Source organism: Haemaphysalis longicornis, unplaced genomic scaffold (assembly GCF_048455015.1).
Source record: "Haemaphysalis longicornis isolate Haplotype H1 unplaced genomic scaffold, Haemaphysalis longicornis Haplotype H1 scaffold_8, whole genome shotgun sequence".
NCBI lineage: Eukaryota > Metazoa > Arthropoda > Arachnida > Ixodida > Ixodidae > Haemaphysalis > Haemaphysalis longicornis.
This window is the reverse complement of record NW_027526445.1, coordinates 191,002,372-191,023,359: the sequence shown is the minus strand read 5'-3', so window position 1 is coordinate 191,023,359 and position 20,988 is coordinate 191,002,372. Positions and strand designations below refer to the sequence as shown.

The following is a 20,988-nucleotide window of genomic DNA, read 5'->3' as shown; positions in this document are numbered from 1 at the left end:
GGCCAACTGCGACGGTTTCAGTTGCTTTTAAAGGGACCCTGCAACACTTCTTTTCATTTTTTTTTTCTAAACCTTAAATGCTTGCAGGACGTAGTCAACCAACACATCCAGTACTTCGATTAGGGAGTCGCAAGATATACCTCAGCTGAAATCACTTCTCTATGTCCATCGGATACATTAGAAACTTGATCAAAAGATTTTTCTCCCTTTCCCGGTCTTGGCGTTCATCGACCGCTGGCATTACGTCATTACCGCGGTGCAGCGGATATTGGTCGGCTTTCCATCAGTTGGAGCAATGAACGCATTCGATAGCCAATTTAAAAAGAGCGCCACAAAAACAAAGCAGAAATGGAAGGCGTATATCCGCTGCGACGAGCAAATCGCCTAGTGCCACTCCGTGCTGGCGAAAACCATAGCTTTCGCAGTGCTTCCAGATGCGGAGAAAGAGTGCAAGCGTTTATCGGAAGTGTTGCAGGGTCCCTTTAAAGCCATCTGACGTTTTATATATTTCTTTCGTGCCGCAAGAATTGCGGAAGCTTCAGTCATTGACAGCTCAGGACGGCCATCAGGGATTTGTTCACAGTGCCGTTGCGTGCATTGCTTGTGATGTTTTTTTAAGGAAGCCACCGAGTGCTTTTACTACCCGCCTCGGTGGCTCAGTGGCTAACGCGTTGTGCTGCTGACCACGAGGTCACGGGTTCGATTCCCGGCCGCTTTTCTGATGAAGGCGAAAAGCAAGAACGCCCGTGTGTACGAGATTTCGGCGCACGTTAAAGATACCCAGGTGGTCAAAATTAATGCGGAGCCTTCCACTACGGCGCGCCTCATCGCCTGCGTTGCGTCGGCGCGTTAAACCCTACAATCAATCAATCAATCAATCAATCAATCAATGCTTTCATTGCTGCACCTGTAAAGAAGCCGAGAAATGGCGGCGATATTGCTACCTTATCACTGTGATGGGATGGAAAAATCAAAATGGCAGCATCTCCACTCCGTGGATGATGGCGAGGGTGCGGATCGAGTACGGTGACTCGAAATGACATCCCATTTGCGCCCCGACCGTCATTCGATTTGAGCCGTGAGTTGCACCTTGATTATTCCCTAAATGGAACTGCAACTCACGGCTCAAATCTAATTTAGCTTGATCATACCCAGCTTTCTCGCTCAAAATTTCGACCTGTCAGGAACCTAGCAAAACCACTTTAGGAAATTGACATTTGGCATAAAGCAAGAAACGTGCAGAAGAAAACACCAAAAGAACTTTCCAGGATTCTAAATAGTTTGTGTGTAATTCGCTGTCAAATCTTACTCCCTATGCATTTCTATGCATGGCTCAGGAACCTAGTCGCCTAACGTGCGAGACTTGAAACTGTGCACAAAGCAAGTTTTCACTCCCAATATTAGCTGCGCAAAAGAAGTCTACATTTCACTGAATAACTACAGAGTAATCACTGCTGAAAGGACCGCCGTGAGCGGGAGCTGCACATGTTTCGCTTGATGGTGGTGCGCGCACGGATGGACGCGGACGGACATTGGGAGGTCCTAAGGTACTCCGCACCGTTACAAGCGAGGGAGTAAGCCCACACGGTCGTAGCCCAATGGGTAAGACGACTGACACTAACTCCGCCTGATCTACCAGACACAGGCTCGAATCCTGCCGGTGCCTGTGCGATTTTTTGCTATCGTAAGTGCTATGCGCACGGACGTGGACGGACATTGTGCGGTCCTGGGGTACTCCGCACCTAAAAGAAAACGGCCGATTCCACAGCGGAAGCGGCGTGAGGCGCGACAAATAAGGCAAAGAACGATTATGCTACATGTTAAGGAAAAACTAGAAGATATATCAGGAGCCGCTAAGCATATGCACGGTGTGAGGCCAGACACGCGCTTTGCAGCGTGGCAGCAGTGTATTTGATACCGTTTTCGTGCTACCAAAAAGTGCACATCGGACAAACAGGCCGCTGCCTAAACCTGAGACTCGTGGATCCCAAGCGCTCGTTGCAAGGAGACAACTATTCCCATATCGCTCAGCATTGTGCGACGTGTTGGTGTGTACCCGTCTTTCAAGACACTGTGATAATTGCTAAACACAGGGATCAAAGTGTACGGGAAATTACAGGAGGATATCAGGTTATTTTTAAAAAAAATGTAGACAAGTGCGTCAGTGCTCCTTCAGCCTCGTTAGATGATTGTGAATTTGTTTTCCTGTCTGGTCGCGGTGCGCACTGGTGTGGTGCTTGGCACGTACGTAAGCACGTACGTATGTGTAATCATTTTTCCTTTATGATCAGTATATATACCGTATTCTCGCGATTCTGAGCAGCCTCCGATTCTAAGCACCTTTCCCTACTTTCATAAAGAAATTTGGAAAAAAAAAAAAAAAAGTTCGCATGCAAATCCAAGCACCCACTTTTCTGCGAGGAAGCGCCTCGTGCCCAGGCTGCCAACCACGCTCGTTCGCTCTGCCTGAGCCATCGGAGTGGCGCATTCTCTGGCTTTCCGTGAACGGCCAGGCTAGACTGCAGGGGCGCGCGCTCTATCCTGCCGAGTAGGTTGGCTGGGCTGTGTTGTGTGTTGCTGCGTTCCAACACGACGGGAAAGCTACAGAAAACGTCTCCGCGAATGCTGAAGGTGAATTTCAGACGCGTTTACGCGGGTCCAAGTTGACGTTCTGGTCAAGTCCCTCAAGAAATGTTAGATTACAAATCACGTCGACGTAACATAAGACGACCTGCTGTGGGAATACTCAGAGTAGCGGCTTAAACTGTGCAACACACTCGAGTGGTAGTGAGAGTGACTGGGTATCAGACGTAAGCAGTGGATTCACTGTCCGTTCCCACCTCTATTTTAATGTGTGCTGCAAAAATCACCTCTTGCGCCTGTCTCGTCTAGATATCACCGCGAAAAGTATGTGTGTGCGTACGTGTGCGTACAGGGGGGACATTTCATATATTTCGAATCTAAGCACCCCCCCCCCCCTCACTTTGGGTATCATCACTATTGTGGAAAAAAGGGGGTGCTTAGAATCGAGTAAATACGGTATATACCAGTGCTGCAAGAGGGGTCTTCGTGTTCAAGGAGCCACGAGAAGTGCCGGGGTCGTTCATGCAGGTTCGCATGAATGACGGGTCGAGCAAAGTGCCTAAGTGAGCACAATCCGGCCGCGTGGCACGCGGCTTATCGCGTAGTCGCAAGCTCGAAATGCGGAAAAACTGGCGCACTGCGGATTCGAGTTCTTTCATGCACGGAGCTATCACCGCGGCATGCGACCCTCCTCCTCCGCTACGGAGGGGCAATAGAAGAGATCCCAAACAATGCCCGCGATTCTCGCCAGTCGAGAAAGAGCCGCTCAGGCGAATCTGTCGAACCGGCGACGAAGAAATCTATCCAGCGGATAAGCTTCATCGGAACGAACCCACCCACTCCAGAGAAATCCCCTCCTTCGCTCCACTTACGTTAGCCAGGGAGCATAAAAGCTGCCACAGGGGCCGCGTGGCATGTCCCGGCCCGGTCACCCGCCATTGGTCGCTTCGAGAGGGCTATTTTTCGCCCCCCGTGTCGCCGAATCTCCCCGGCTGCACAAGCGGCAGCGACGCTAATCTCATCTTCGTCACCTCGCCGAAATCGCGCGCGCTACAACACACAGGGCCTCATATCGCCGCCGCCCCCCGCCCTCCACTGAGGGCACGCGCCTTGCCGCGTTCGCCCCTCCCCCCACCTCCCCGCGTGGCCGCTTTGAAAGGCCGCGGGGGTCCTTTACGGAAACGACCAGCGGACTCGAGAGAAGGTCCGTATCGCGCTGCCACGAACGTTGTCTGGCCCATGCGACACGTTGTCGACGAGAGCCCCGGAAAAGAATCTCGAGAGCGTCTCGAGCGTTCGGGTTTCCGGCCCGATTCCGCGGGCAACCCAAGAGGCGGGCGCATCGGCTCACCGAACACTTGAACCACATCTAACAGCGCGAACAAACGGGACAAAGTATTATAAAACACGAGAGACACAGCGTCCGCCTATCTTTTTCGTGTTTTCTGGTCTTTCGTCTCGTTCGTTCGCGCTGTTCGATTTATTTCAAGACCACTAACCCACTAGCTCACACCAGAGTCCTCCACAGCAAACACCACTGAGAGCTCTTGCTTTGCTCCTGTTCCACACACTGAGTGCTGTGATCATCGTGTAGGAGTAACTCTCGGGGACAGTACACGAGCTTCCAGGATCAGGCAGTAAACCCGAGTAAAGAGAAACGAACTGGACTTGGGATGGCCACGTACTGAGACGAAATGGCAACCGGTGGACCGCCGAGAGACGGGTCCAGAAGAAGAGGAGGGCCAATAATAACACGACGGAGGGACGTGACGATGAAGGTAGGGGGTAAACTGCGGACTCAAGCAGCGCTGGACAGGAGCGGTTGGGGGTCAATGGGAGAGGCCTTCGTCCTGCAGTGAACCTAAGTAGGCTGTCGCTGTTGTTGTTGTTGAAGATAGTGATGAATACTAAACGGTCCATCCGCATTCAGCCGCACTTGAAAATCGGCATTCGCAAGCCGGCGCGAAGGCCCAAGTGGAGAGCCGCATTCACTGCGCCATCGCTTTTCTCCTCAAAGCGACGGAACTGGTGCTCCGTAATACTCCGTGCGACTCCGTCATTGAGGTATTAAGCCATCCGGCCATCAAACAACTGCGGGGGGAGGGCGCAGCAAATGCCATTGAGTCAACTCGGTGAGCACTGCAACGCTCGCGTAGAAGGACGCGCTGTGGCGGATGAGAAGAACGCTGCACCGCGAGACACACCGAAGGATGAACCAACCGTCAAGCGTCCCCTGGAGCTACCCTACATCCCCATCCAAAGATATACGCCTGTTTATACTCCTCCTTCCATGCTGAAACAATGGGCCCCGACGGAAGGGGTTGCGTGCACCCCAAACACCGGTTATACAGAAGAGAGGCGGAATCCGGCCGGGGAACCACTTTTTACGGAACCCCGCCTGATTGGGTCCGTTTCTGCAAAGGGAAGAGACAGACAACTTTTTAACGGAACCCCGTTTGATGGGGTTCGTTTTTAAAGTGCAGAGAAAAGAGAGGCAACTTTTTACGGAACCTTTTTCCGTAGGGGTCTGTTTTTGCAGCACGGTGAAGGAAAGAAACAGGCTTAAACCTCTCACAGAAGCATCGCTTTGATCCGCCTCCCAGCCGCCTCGTCCCTGCCCACCACACCAAGGCCTGCCCCTTTATGAAATACTTGCGAACTCTTCCAGAAAAGCACAGCACTTATCTTACACCTATCTTCGGCTGTTCTTCACTCTATCTTTCCTAGACCACGCCCTTAAACTAGGCGTTTGTCCACATAAAAGTATCTGCGTTACTGCGATAAACGATGTGATCCCACCACGGGTGAGGCGGAGGCACCACACCACCGCCACAACAGTATTGAGCAAGCAAGGAGTTTCTTTAAATGCAATGTTCTCGCGTGCAGACTGTTGCATACACTTTTTCGCTGGGAAAGTGCGACGGTGTGGTAAAGGCGTTCGGTTGCAGCGCACGGGGTACCATGTTCGATCCCCGCAGTACTTCTCATTTTTCTGGCACAGCCGTGCTGGGGTCGCGGTACACCTCCGCGTGGTGTCCAAATAATTCCCATTCCCCTTTCCCCTAGAAAAATAAATGTTATTCCTCCTCCTCCTCACTACGGCACGCCTATCGCCGAGGTGTTGCACGAGCACAATAATCCCTCCATTTGAGGTCATTACCAATTTACCCAGAAATCCACCAACACAAGTTTAACCGTGAATACTTCAAAGGAAGGCGTCAGACGGGAGTAGGCTTAAAGGAAACTTGTACGGCCGCAAAGACATTGCACCTGCCTGTCGCTTTGACATTGCAGTCAAACCTGTCGCTTTGCTCTCTCTAGCTTTCGGAAGACTTGTACAGCGAAACTAAACAAATCACCAGAATGAAATAAAGCCTAAAGTAGTCAGCAGACGGCTCATTACGTCAAAGAGTATTCCAACGATAACGTTCGGCCGACAGATAAGGCGGGCGAGGGCGCAGGACGCGGTATGCGCGGGGGAACCTGTCCGGCCACCCCCTCGAGCGCCAATGACGTCACCGCCGCCCTCCCTGTCACTCGTCCGACCTCCAAGTGCAGTGCATGGGAAGACTGCGAGGACATACCACAGTGCTCTGCAGGGAAGCACTACACGTGCACGTTCCACGAAAACTAAAACACGTCAGCGCTGATTTAGATAAACTAGCGCGGGTTAAGCAACTGCGGTTAATTAAACCACGTGCGTCGCCTTCCGGGAAGGTGCACACCTGCGCAGGCGCATGACGCCAGGAACTTTTACGGAGCCAGGAACCCAGCGCTCTCAGAGCATTCGGTCAGCAATGTCACCCGCCGCGACATTCTAATTTTCGTGGAAGCCGAAGAAAGCATGCGCCCTGCTGCGCACGGCCCTTCGACGCGCCGATATTTTGGTACCAAACTTGTCTCTGTCTGCGGATTCTGTAATCCGCTTTCCAGGAACCCCCTCCTCTCCTCCAAGGCCGTTTTGGGCGCTGCCAAAATGAGGCGCCAATCTCGATGCCGTGTTGTACCCCCATCCTCCCCGCCCCACTGTCTCGGGAAAGGTCTCAGACGGCGACCGGCGGGCGTCCCGAGCCAACAACGGTGGAAACTATCCAACCTGGCCGTTTACAGGCGCTGCTTTCTTTCGCTTTCCAACCCGGAGAACTCGCAGACGGCAAAGACATCGCCGCGAGGGAAGCCAGCCAAAAGAAAGCGGAGGACTCCAAGAGGAGGAGGAGGAGGGGTAGACAAGGAGGCCCACGACCTCATCATTATTCCGCGCGGCGAACCAACAATGCGTGCAGCCGGGAGCGAGGGAGCGGGAGAGACGCGGAGGGGCGCCCGGAGCTATCCTGGGAGGACCGCTCTTTTGCATACGTCACACAGCGGACGTTTTGCATACGTCACAACAACGGCGCCACCCAGCGGCGCCAGCTCCAGGCCTAACGGAACATCGGCGGCTGCCCCCGGCGCCGGGTGAAACAGGCGTGACGTCATAGTGACGTCACGAGGGAGCGCAGATGGCCGGAGGAGCAGCTAGACCAGCTGAAGTGAGGCCCGGTGAGCAACTTCTGCCTCGTCGCCGGAGAAGGAAGGGGGACATAAAAGGGGAAGGGGAAAACGAGGGCACGCCTTCCACGTGCGACGAGGGCGCGCGTGGTACATAAACACTATGCTATGCACGCTCACACAAGGAGGCCCAATGTAAACGAGCCGTTATCGGCCGCAACGCAAACATACGCGCGGCCACGACGAGTTGAAAGGGACGCCCGACGGAGCGGCCAAGGAAGGGGTGCGATGCGACGGATCGCGGCACCGCTGATTACGCAGCTGATCTTGTTACGCGCCTAATAATAGGCTACGACCCGCCAGTCTCCGCCAAACACCGCGGAGAAGTCATTTGCTTGGGGTTGGGTCGCACGCGGAAAAGAAGCCCACGTGGCACAAAACGTTCTTTCTACGAGCGTTGTTTTTTACCAGGTATCATGCTTGCGTTCACTGTCAGCCGAAACAGTCAACAGCGTCAATGAAAACTGGACTACAGCGGAACCAAATACAACGGAGACAGCGCTGCCACAGACTTCATGCAAAGAGTGACGGATTGACATCACGCCAATAAGATGTAGCGGGGAAAAAAAAAAAGGAAGCTGAATCATAACAACAGCACAGCTAGTTGTCAGGCCTTAGTGTTGTTACTAGCAATTCAAAGACGCCAATCAATGGCTGGAAACATTTCTGCAAAAAAAAAAAAAAAAAAATTCACAAAGCCAAACTGCCGATTTTGGACCCTGCAGAAAACCATTGGTTGGTCGCAATGATACAATTCGCAGTGCGACATCAAAAAGGCGGCGGCGCTGACATCGATGGCGACTGCGGTTATTAAATAAGAAATCCGCACCTAAACGCAGACAAGTTTCCAGAGCAAAATAAAAAAATAAAGAAAAAAAAAACGAAGGTGTTTTCCCGATTCCTGTATATGAGCGATTCGCACACAGAGTGTTCGACCTTTTCTACTTGTACTACATTTCCGAGCTCTTGACGAACCGCATCCACCCCAGGCGATTTCCACATCTGTGACATAACTAACTGCGATAACTAACTGTGACATAACCAACTGTGACTAACTGCGACATAGCCGACACATCGCCACACGATCCCATGGAGCGTCGTGCGAAGACCGCCTCAGACCCACCTGACGATGGATGACCAAGCCTTTTTAGCAACTCCGACTGCCGCACTACAAGATAATGCCTCTATACCCCAGACGAAAAAGAACAGCTGTAAGGAGCTCATACAACCAACGAACACGACACCGCTCGTCTACTATACTTGGTTACAAGTCAAGAACGGCACCACCTCATGTAGTGTATCACTCCGCCAAAGCGCCGGACCCGTGACGTCAGAGCGCGCGCGTTTTGAAAGGGGTTTGCTATGAATGCGTGATATCTTCTGCCTTGTCTCACGCAGTTTGTTTGTCGTCACTGGAGTCGTTTATAAGCATAGTAAGTCCAAAAAATCACGGGAACGGCTCACGCCATGTTCAAAATATTCCCAGTAACGCCCTACTTGAGCCGCGCGGAGAAACATCCGGCTACGGTGATAAGGCACAGCGGCAAGTTCCGGTGCCGTTCTTAAAGGGGGCCTGAGATGGATTTCAAAGTGTTTTTGTTTGTGTCAGAAATCTACTCTATAGTTCTTGTAGAAACAAGTCCAAAAATAGTAAGCATATTCGCTCACGATAACAAAAGTTATTACCCCGACGAGACAGAACTATTTGTTGGCTCGGCGGCATGCGATGACGACATAGTCCGACCTCGTCCGAGGCGAAGCACTCATTTCATGGTTGGCCGCCGGAATGTCCGCGATTTTTGACGGCGGCGGTTTGGTTTAGAGCGTCGTCGTTACCATGGTTACTTCAGCGAGTGGGTCGCACATGAGGCGACGACATCCTTTTTTTTTTTTTTTTTTAAGCTACGTTTTTCAGTCTTTACGGACTTTGAGCAGGAGATACTGGTGATTGCGGAACTCGACCTTGCATGCGCGAAAGTTTCCGTGAACGGTAACTTATTTTTACCGACGCTACATAGCGATACAGAGGCTAGAATTTCTACCGACTGTAGTAGCGAGCCCCCTGCGCCGGCGAAATGTACGCTCGCGTTTTGATTAGATTACCGGAAAGTTCCGAGTGAACGCCCTCCCCCGAAACATCGCCCACCCCCTTTTACGGGTGAAATATTCAATTTACTGAAAGACGCGCGCCCACCCCGTAAAATCCATGGCTTTAGCGCCGATGAGTGAACAAAACAAACCCGAATAATCTCTTCATGTGTAGATGCGGTCACTTAATCGTCCTTTCCGCGCTTGACCCGAAATTTCGCCCATCTCGTATTTTTCACTTGATATCACTGTACTTAAATTTGGATGGGCGTTCTTCCGGAACTTTACGGCACAGCAAATGCGCTGTGCTCTGCGCTTCATGCAAGCAATCTTAGTTGATGTTGTTTACTACATTCTTGCTAAATGATGATCAGGAGCACGATAAATGACAATTTTTTTTAGAATGAGCGAGCAAAATTTCCGCCCCTACTCCAGCTTCCCACGCTTCCAATGGTTCAGATGCCTTTATGAACTAGCATAGCTCTTTTATGCTTTCAAAATCGTCTTGGGCAAGGTAATATAGGTAACTGCGGAATCATTTTATATCGAAATATTTAGCAGTGGCGTGAATTCTGGTTAATGCAATAGTTGGTCCTAATTATTCCCACTAGATGGCGGCGTCAACGTCATGTTTTCGATTTTTTAAGCTCTACAGTAGAAGTATACGGCTCTTTTAAAAAAAATTACTGTATTGTGAAAGTTCAATCTAAGACGTCTAAGATTCAAGCCATTTTAAGCGTAAGCGAACAGTTCTGGGCAACAAACGTTTGTGTCATTTGCTTTGCGACAAATTCGCCAGATGTCGCTACTCGGCAGAGCCGGTAAGCCGGAATGCAGAAACCGCAGAGTGCAATCCTTTCGTTTTCAGCGGCAAACGGCTACTCTTGCTTCATTTAACACGGTAAACGGTAAAGCGCGCTAAGGACACTAGGCAACAGGTTCATTCAGAAGGCCGGTGCAGCAAACCACACTTTCTGCGATCATGACTTGATGGGAAGCAATGAAATGAAACTCTTTGGCAGTTGTCGTTACGGGATGAGCATGCTCTTGCCCTTGTCGCGACCGCCGCAGAGAATCAGCTGCGACAGCGTTTGGGCTTGAACTGATTTATTCAGCCCGCGTGAGCGCACTTGAGCGTGCGCCTCGTGATCACGAGCAGTGCCCGGCGTCGTCCAAGCGCTGCGTGCGGAGCTGCTCCTTCTTCGTCGGCGCGGCGCTCCCTTGGCGCGCCGTTCGTTACCACCTCGGAAACAACGTCGAGGCTACGCTCGAAACACAGATGGTGCAAAGAATCTATTCGGGTACAGCGTCCAAGAAAGCAAATGCAAAGAAAACTGATGATACTCTTAACACCAGACACGGAGCGCTGAGCGATCACGCTGGCTGCAAGCGTCGTTGCTCCTGCGCTCACTGTATCCTTCCGCCGAGAACGGAGGAGCGTCAAGCCCGGTTTGGCCCGGTGTGTAAGTGCTTTACACTCCGGTATAAAACAAATATGTGTGACTGTGTAAAAGCACCCACACACAAAATATGTTTTTTGTAGCTTTCTGATGTTTTTACGCTCGTAAAAAATTGATTAAATCAAGAGCGCACAAACACGTCACGATTAGTACAAGAAATAGCCGTTGCGCTCCGATACCATCGACCCCCCAAAAACCCCCATCTCAGGGGCCCTTTAAGTTGTCACCGAGTATAGGATGTGCGGTGAGGAACGCTCGCGCACGAAAGGGAGAAAAGGAGGAGTGCGAGCGGAAAAGACGAAGGGCGCTTGGCTTTTCCGCCGTTGTGCACACTCCCCGAGCTCTGGGACCGCCCTGCAGGCGTTGAAGGCCGCCGGAGACGTGTGCGCTCTTGCGGTGAGCCACCAGGAACGCGAGAAGGCAGCCAGAGCCACAGGAGTCTTGGACTGGGAAGACCTGCCACCTCAGACCGGCTAGTCTTATTAGGAAATAATACTTCCCTCTATTCATTCATTCCTCGTGAGTCCGCTTTGTTTTCAGAACATACGCACACAGATAGGAAAGTCGAACGGCGCTTCTGATGTATGCATACCACGCAACCCCCCGCTGGGCGCCACTGACGTCGCCGTGCCCAGCGAAGACTGGCTGCCCACCCGATTTGCTCCGCGAGGCGATCCCCCCCGCTGGCGATTGCAAAACCTGCACCGCGATAGACGGCGGCCGCTCAATCAACATGCCAGCTTTCCAGAACTGAGATACGCGGTGCATAGCAGATGCCGGGTGCCGCCCCGATAAGCACGAGGTCGAGACCACGCCGAGGCGGCTCTTTTGCGAGCGCTGAGGAGGCGAGAATCAAGGACGCAACGGGGGACACGGCGTTATTGAGGTAGAATGCTGGAAAAAAATTCCATTAGGCGGTGGCTGACCAAATTATTCCAGAGCCCCATACGGCGGCCTGTACGATATATAGAGCGTAGAGAGAAACAGACGCCGACAGCGTGCGGTGTGCTCAAGAACCTGACGCTACCCCTACTGAAATAATGAGCGAACATCAGGCTTCGAACTTCGAATGTCGTTCAATAGTTCGCGGGCTCCACGATAATCAACAGCTTCCCCGTTTCTTACCCCCGAAAGGCGCCCGTAGCACCGGAGAGTGCTGGGGTTGCTTGTAAGGTATAGTAGAAGAAAAAAAAAGGGGGGGGGGGGGGGGTATTTTCATTTCACGTTCGAAAGAGACACTCCTATTGAAAGGTCCTTTTGTGACGGATCGGCTCACGACGCGGGTACAACGCCCGCATACAAGGGCCCCGGAGCCCATGGATTCCGAAGACCGGCTGGGGGGACGGCCGGCGGGAGGGAGTTGTGTAGTGTGGGCGCCGAGCCGTTATCGGGCATCCGGCGGCACAGACTGCGCATGCGCCTCGCCGCCGCCGCCACCGCCAGCAGACAAGGGCTTCTCCGCGTCTTCGGAGCGCTTGCCCCCGGAAGAAGTACTACACGACACGACGCCAACCTTTCTCGGGAGACGTTCGACGACGTTGCGACGGAGAAGAAACAAAGTTAAAGCAATAGACTCTCGCTTTTGCACTGGCGCAAAGGGACCGGAATTCGCGACGCGTTCACGGGCGTAAAGTAAACGTTCTTGCACGGAAATAGCGATCGAGTTACAGGGACGGAAGGCTCAGTTTTGCCCATTTCATATCCTTTTGAAAGTGTGCATATCGGGTGGGTCGTGATTGGGTAGAAACAGAAAGACCCGGATATGAAGCAGCACAAACCAGGCGGAGCGTCCGTTTTCAGTGAATGTCACTGCTCAGAAGCGTCGAAAGTGCAAATATGTCACGATTGAGATGGACGCGAAATGGGCAGTTTAGAAGTAGATCCGACTCCCGTACATCAGCATGAAACTCATCACGACTCAGACTTCCCCCTCACGGCGGATGCCGAACGCCGGTACTGGGCGTGCAGCCACGTCCAGCGACCATCGGCGCCGCCCAGAAACCATGAAAACGCGCTTCACTAGCGTTGCGAATCTGACGCAACGCCGCGCTTTCAAAAGTACGCGGAACATTTTTAACCACACCTGCTAGCAAGGTATGAAGAAAAAAATGTGCGCATAAACTGGTGAAAGCAGATAGTGCGACATGACGAGCAACTTCAGCGTTAGGACCACCATGGCACGCCCAAAATACGGCGCGAATACACCAAACACCGTACTTTTGTATCCGGGAGATCGAAATCTCCAACAGTCACGTGACAGCCAGGTTGAGAGACGCGGCGAGTCGGAGGTTCGATATCTAGGATCTCGTCTACGCTCGCTAATTGGTAGTTACGCTGGCGAGCACGAGGTCATGTGTTCGATGCCTGGTGCGATACGGGGTGATTCTTCCGACAAGGGGTGAAAAATATAAACGCCCCGCTGCAGCCCTTGTACGATCTTTCTTCAGCGCTATACTTTGATTGCAGAAACGCACTTACTATACGATTCCAGAAATCCTATCACGCTGATACGAATCCAAGGAAATCAAAGACGTGTGACATCGCGTGGCTGTCGAAATAAGTTAATTGGAATGATCCATTTCGTTCGCAAACGGCAAATATTAAAAAAAATACCCATCCACACGGGTAGGTCAAATCTGCTGTTTCGGTTTCACTGGGTGGCACACATTCACGAAGCAAAACAGCACTTTCTATGTGTTGTGACTGCGAACGCGCGAACATCCAGTTGACGCCTCGGAAACCTTGCTTTTGCCTCTCGTTGTCGAAGGGCTTCGTAATCTCGGCGCCAAGACGCTCTACTCGACGATCCCTCTTGACGCTTTCGAATGGCTTCGGTCTGTCTCCTACACTTTCCACCACTACTCCTGTTTGCGGTCGTGCATGGGAGAGTGCACGAAGATGGTGAACGCTGGTACTTGTCTGTTCGCTGATTTGGCTGCGCTATTCCGCCACATTCATCTGCGGTGTGCCGGCGCGCACGCCCAGTGAGTGAGTGTCTTATTGTATTGATACAGAAAGTGGAAAACAAGTGGATTGCGGATATTTTGAACTCATGTCGGAGTTGCCAGCATACAACCCAGTCGGGGGAAGGGGAGAGGGGGAATAAAAGGGGATGGGTTAGAACAAGAGGAAGAGAGAGAAAGAGTAAGGAGTGCGTAAGGTTGGCCGCCAGACATATGAGGTCGGTCGCACGCCCACGCCTCGCTTCCACAGGGTTCCACAGTTCGCGCTGTGGAACGCCTCGTGCTGCGAAATCCCGTGCACTCTTTCGCTATACCCCTGTGCTTATGTTCGCGAACATTTTTCGGCTCGGCCCGCTAAAAACTCAAGGGGCCATGCATACAGGTAAACGACTTCGCTGTAAAGACAGCAATTGCCAGACGACGGCGAGTGTGATATACTATGTTACAAGCGGACTGCAACGCTTTTGCGAAGACCGCTTTCTGACGAAAGTGCAACACTTGGGCTCCACGACCACGCGCACCGGGACTTCGGCAACGAAGCCTTCGCCCTGTCTTCCCTTAATTACAGGCTTTTACGGATACGCTAGCACGAGCACGCTTCGGGTTTCGTGCTTTGGACGTCCTTACCTTGCTCAGGAGAGCCCCTGCAGACCCTGCGGCCTGAACCTGCAGTGCCAGGCCAGATACACAGGTAATACCCTCCTTTCCCTTCTGTTTATTCGCAGCGCGGCGCAAAACCACGGCTACGTACACGAAGCCGATCTCGCCCGTTGTTATAGTACACGGCTTCTTTCTCAGAATTGTCTACAAATGCGTATGAAATCTTACGCCGCTTCTTCCTTTTACCAAACTTACGCTTCCTTGGTACCATTGAAAGAGTACGTCAACGCAGGCAGCATATTTTGCTTTGTTTCATGCTTTTCATAGTTATATTTTCATAAATAACAATGTTAACGCACTGTCGTAGCCTTTGCGATTTCGTTACTTCATTTTTAGTATTTTTTTAGACAGATTTGGCCAACAATAGCCATATTTTGCTCTTTCCGTTTTGTTGACCTATATATATTAGATTTTATCCTGCTTACTTAATGATTAGCATTTACGCTGTCGTTACAATTAAATTGGCATTTAATGCGCCGAAGCTTCACACAGCCTTTGCAGGTGGCCGTAAGGGCTCCTGATTAATTCCGACCACCTGCGGACCTTTAACGTGCACCGAAGTATCGACACTCAGGCCTTCTCGCTTTTCGCCTCCACGTGAAAAGCGGCCAGCGGGGCGGGGATCGAACACACGCCTTTGGGCTCAGCAGCAAAGCGCATTAGCCGCAGGGCCACCGCGGCGGAGACTCCGTAACAAATTAAGTCGAGCAATTCACAATCACGCTTTGGATTTGGCGCGCAGGTACACTCTTTACTCGGTGTTTTATGGTTACCGTTCCGGCAAACCGAGACCACCTGAGGGACCGCGATTACAGAGCCCGTCACCATCGAAATAGGAGGGCGCACGCAACGGGTATGATCCATCGCAGAGATGTGATCGGCTCGGCTCGCAATATGGCACAAGGTCCTTCGTCAAGTACCACATTGCTTTTACATGTATATACATAATTGATTTTTGTTTGTATTCAGTAAGTCGTTGGCCGCTACGCGCGCCTACCAGCTGGAAAAAAACTGCCCTTGAGGAAAGAGCGAAATTGGGCCAACAACGTCCGGGGTGCTTTCCCGGCAGTTCCGGATAAGGCTATGGACCAACAACTTCCGGGAGACGCTTTTCTCTTCCAAAATTATGATTACGTATTTTTACCTATTTTGTTTTTCCTTTTTAAAGCCGCCGACTCCAAACCCAGACGTGCCTCAAACCTCCTACACACACAAATCCGCGTACGACCACGAAACTGTCCAGGCGCCGTATACATTCTTCCCTAGTTGTTATCGAGGTTTTTGAGGAAAATACGTTTGGACCGAGACGGTACGCATGCACGGTGATGTAGTTCGCTACTTTAGACTTAAGAACGCACAGCTGAGGTGCAAGACACTACCTTATTACCCCACCCGCGTTCCTTGTACGCGGGCAGTACTTCGCCCCCGGCGATTTCGCACTATCCAGCGAATTCGCGACTTCTCGCTCCCGGGGGGCAAATCGTGAGCGCGCGGTTCGCATGGCAACTATACAGGGCCCTTTCCCCCGAGAGCTGCAGCGAGGGATAAACTCGCTCGCGCTCGCAGGCATATATGCGTGTCCTCCCAGGATACATAAGCGCGCCGAGTGCCACGCGTTGAAAACGAATCGATGGAGGAAAGCGTGACAAGGCCGGCCGCCGTCGTACACAACCTCGGGCAACCTTCCCTCCCGGCCGCGACGGATAGAGGGCGAGGGGGGCCCTGGAGACAGAGAACAAGGCTCCCCGAAACGGCCTTCACCCGCTCGCGGTTATTGCGACCGTTACGGCCAACGCGCGAGACGAGCTTATTCTGGAGTAGTCCTTCGACAGCTCTTCCATTTAATGCGGGTAAGCAAGACGCGGCGTTGAATAACCCCTGCATAGCGTGGGAATATTCCCTGAGACGAACCTGAAAATTGCCTGAAATTCTATGACATGCGTCGATATGCGAAAAATGCCGGCGATCTAGTCGCAGAAATTGTCCTCTCGATCGCAGTAAGAGTGGGTGCCACAACACGGGTGGTATATTCCCAGTCACCTGAACCACCGAGTCGAGGCGCCCGGCCTTTTGATTCGTTGAATCTTTTTGGAACTCGTTTGAACTGCATATATATTCAGTCGAATTTTTCGGTGGGCGTTCCCGACGGAATGGTTGGTGCGCCGTCCATCTGCCTGCCCGCTCAAAAGCCCTGCTTGCTTACCCAGTGCAGTATATCTCCGTGCCTCAAAAGCTGCAGTTAAAACACTAGTCATTAATTTATTACTATTATTTACCTCTATTACCTTACAGGAATTCTATTCAAAAATGAAATGTTGCGACGGCAAAGCTTGCAAAAGGATGGCGTTGGGGCCCTTCCAACTCCGGACAGGAACCAATGGAAATATCCAATGCAATCAAATGTCCAGTGTAATCCAAGGAACAAATGCAAATATCCCTGAGCCTCCTCGATGAAAGCGCCGTACCTGGGCCAAAGCTCAGCTTGGCCGCCAACTATTTTAGCGTGACGTGCATGCCATGCTTTTTAACAACGAATGATTCAAGCAAGGCATAATTCGACCGACATTGCCACCATGCTTGTCCGTTGAGGACCCTCGACTTCGGGCCAAACCAAGCAATTTCTGCGGTGCGACAAAAAATGACTACAACAATCACTTTTACGCAATGCAATATTACTAGCGCGACGACCACCGAACAGAGGAGTCACACTGCTGATAAGGACGATGGGAGAAAGCATTTCTGCGAAGCGAGATAAATGAGGAGATTCACTTTTTCGGAACGACATCCGAACGACCATTGCGCGGCGAGTTTTACGCTGACAAAGAACCGCCTCAGATAAGGATCGTTGCGCGAGAAGATAAAAATGCGGAGACAGATTGTGGGGTTACCTCGTAAGATTCTGCGCGGAACAAAAAACGAGGTTAGCGCCAGAGGTGTAGGCATCGATGCCGGGAAGAAATGATCAGTTAACAACACTGCGAAAGTACTGCCATCGTGATTAGAGAAGTGAGATGCCAAAACTCCGGAAAAAAAAAAAAAACGGAGGTCCTGCGGAATGCAGTGTTGTCTATTGCATGTTAGACAATATTATCAGCATTCGACAGTAAAAACACGATAACGACGAAGTGCAACTTGCTGGGCCATTTGGTACATTTTGAAGGATTGGAAAAACCAGTAACACAAATTTGGCTGACCATTACGATACACCCTAATGCGAAAATTGAGCGCAGCAGAGTCTTCTCGGCGACGGCGCAAAGCAGCTGCGTCTCAGGAAGTGCCATCGGCGAGCGCTACTCTGGCGCACCGTGAAAGTTACGAGGGCAGATGAGGTCAAGAAGTTTGCGGGGATGAATTGGTCGCAGTTAGCACAGGACCGGGATAATTGGAGATCTATGGGAGAGGCCGTGGCCGCAGATGATGCTCGGTCCCAGCAAGAAAGCTTTCGCTTTAGTAATAACGCAATTTCCGCGGCAACTATCCCCGGGTCTGCGATACGATAAGAGGCGGAGGGCAGCGCGGAGGGAAGAGCAGCCTCTTCCGCCTTCCTTATTTTCTCGGACACTTTCCCCGCAACAATACGCTCTCGCATTAATGAAGCGACGCTTCGGTGCTCCCAGCAGGCTCCTCGGCACAGTATTGCCGCAGCCGAGACTGAATATGGTGACAGACGCGCAGCAGGTCATTTTTGGAGAAAGGTTTTCCGAACTTGGCCTGAACCCCACTACAGTGGCTCTGGCTAGTTAGTGAGCGGTAGTGGTTTCGCGGGGTGAGTAAGGGTCAGCTCCTGACACTGTTCGGATCCTAACCCATCCGGCGAAACCGCTACCGCTCACTGACGTTCGGACTCTGCTACCGCTCATTGACTAGCCAGAACCACAATAGTTGGGCGCCGGGGGTGAGGACAAGTGCGAAAAACCTTTCCCGTCGTTCGGACTCTGTGATCAACTAGGTGGTGTTGCTGTGATCCCAGCACTTCCAATAGCCTCCCCTCCTACCGCGTAGGTGAGAACGCTAACCGCAACATCAATCCGCAGAGAGAGCAACGCGAGGGCCCGGTGAGAACAGCCGATTTCGGCCCGTCGCCGTCAGCAGAAAAGCAGCAGCCGCCACGACCGCGGCCTTCTGAAAGCGCGCATGCCGGGGGAGGAGGAAGAGGAGGAGGGGAGGCCGACGCCCGCAAGTCAGTGTGTGAAGGAAGAGGGGGGGCAGCGAAGCCCGGAGCACAAGGCGCACGGCTAAACTGCCCCCGCCGCCGCGCCGCCCTACTAAGCGCGCGACGTAAACAAGCTTTCGGGGCGCGCCGACGGGGCGCCCGATCTCTCGCAGCAGCCGTCGGTCGCACGCCGCCGGATTCCTCGGGAGCGCCCGGCCGCACCGATCCCGCGGCACGGGGGAGAGCCCGAGGTGACACCGGGGCCGGCCGAACCGACGACGACGACGAACTGGTTCCTGGGCACTTCTCTTTTGCGCCGATTTGCGCGCGCTTTTTCTCGGGACGCCGGGGGGAAACAGCGATAGATAGGGCTTTCTGGCAGGCTCGACTGGCGGCCCCCCGCCACCACCGCCGCCACGTTTGCGGTAGGGACGCCTCCGAGGGCCGTATCGAAATTTCCAGCCAAATCACTGCGCCGACTCACCTCTCGCTTATACCACTACATTGACGCCTTGCCAAGGAGCGTATTGCAAAATAATAATAATAATAATAATAATCAATCAATCAATCAATCAATCAACCTTTATTTTTGGTGCCCAGGAACAACCCTAGGGTCTTGGTACTGGTACACCATATACAAGCATTCATAAAAACAAACTAAAATCAAGACAACACAACACAGAAAACCGTATATATGAAAGAAACAATAAGATAAAAATAGTTACAGAGATCTCAGAAAGCAAAACAGCAAAGCAGCAAAAAAAAAAAAAAAAAGGAAGCCTAGTGTTAGAAGCCATGACACCCGGCCAGCAAAACGTTGAAGGCACGTGAAAAATTGAAAATACACAAGCAAATACTCAATGCACATGACGGAGATAGATTATACACATAAAACAAAGGTTTTGTAACAAAATGTTAGGAAGTTTCAAAATGGAAAAAACGAAGTTCAGCGTTATAAGCACTGACACTTAAACCGACAGAAATTCAAGCAACACAAAATCAGGAAAAGTGAAAAACAAACAAGCAAGATGATGATTTGCATAAAATAAATACGGAACAGAAATACGGCACATAAATGACATAAAGGCACTTAAGTTACAACAGTTTTCAATTCATTAGAGAACAAAGACAAAGAGCTCTGGAATATATCAAGACGATCGGAATATTCATTATATGCACATTGTATTCTGCAGATGGACGAGCATCGTTTACTTAAAGCATCTGTTCTGAAAGTTCGAAATCTTCGGAAAAGTTTGTTCGGCAAGTTGACATTGATAAGTGCAACCAAGTCATCACACAAAATATCACCATGAAGAAGTTTATAAAGAAAGATAATGTCAGCTCTCATTCGTCGACACCAAAGGGAAGGAATACTTTTGAGACAAGACGTGCTGCCGTTTGCGTCTTCTTGTACATGACGGAAACGGTGCCTAAAGATAGAAAGGAACTTATTTTGAACCCTTTCGATGCGGTCACTATTGGACTTGCAAGTTCCATTCCAAACAACAGAACCGTATTCGAGAAGAGGTAAGCACAGAGCCGAATACAACTTTAAGAAAGGAAGAGGACTTTTAAACTCTCTGGAATACCTGCAGACAGCACCCAGACATCGAAGAGAGCGTCCGGTAATTTGTGTAACGTGGGAAGAGAAAGTCAGAGAAGAATCAAATAGTACTCCCAAGTCCCGAATTTCGGTCACCCTCGGCAGTGCAGTGCTTGCTATTTTATAGGAGTATTGCAGCTGTTGAGTTTTCCTACTATAGGAAACAACTTTCGTTTTTGAGGGGTTCAAAATTAAGTCGTTTTTGGTGCACCAACGATGGAATGACACGATATCAGCCTGAAGAGAATTACAGTCCTGAACATTACGCACTTCTCTGAAGATTTTCACATCATCAGCATACAACAAAAAAGAAGAATTTTTAATGGCAGAAGCAACATCGTTAATGAAAATGGAAAAAAGAAGGGGGCCCAGAACGGAGCCCTGGGGTACACCACTGGTTGCTTTGTACCTAAATGATGTTTGACCATTAACACTTACATAGCAATATCGCTCCTGGAGATAGCAACGTATAAGACCCACTAAGGAAGCGTGAACATCTAACAGAATGAGCTTGGCAAGCAATAACGAGTGGTTGACTACATCAAATGCCTTGCTCATGTCACAGTAGACCGCATCAAGCTGGCTTCTACCAATGACTGCTGGGACAGCCTGCTCCATGAAGCATGCGAGGTTTGTGGAAGTTGAGCGACCACGCATGAAGCCATGTTGATTAGGAATGAGGACGTGTTTAAGTGAGAAAGACAAGACCTTATGAAGAGATAACTCGAATATTTTAGAGGCAGAACAAAGAAGCGACACTGGCCTATAGTTCATGGGGTCGGTTTTTGGGCCTGACTTGAAAACAGGGAATACACGACAGATTTTCCATGATCGAGGGTACGTGCCAGACCGGAGACAGTTATTAAATATTGAGGTGAACACAGGAACAAATATATTTGCATACGTTTTTAGAATTGCAGCAGGAATACC

The 20,988-nt window shown here is 51.1% G+C and overlaps 1 protein-coding gene across 1 annotated transcript in view; it reads right to left on the bottom strand.

Annotated features, from left to right (window-relative positions):
• The window catches only part of LOC144149808 (hypoxia-inducible factor 1-alpha-like), a 235,900-nt gene that overhangs the window by 167,914 nt on the left and 46,998 nt on the right, over positions 1–20,988 (bottom strand). The window lies entirely within an intron of this gene.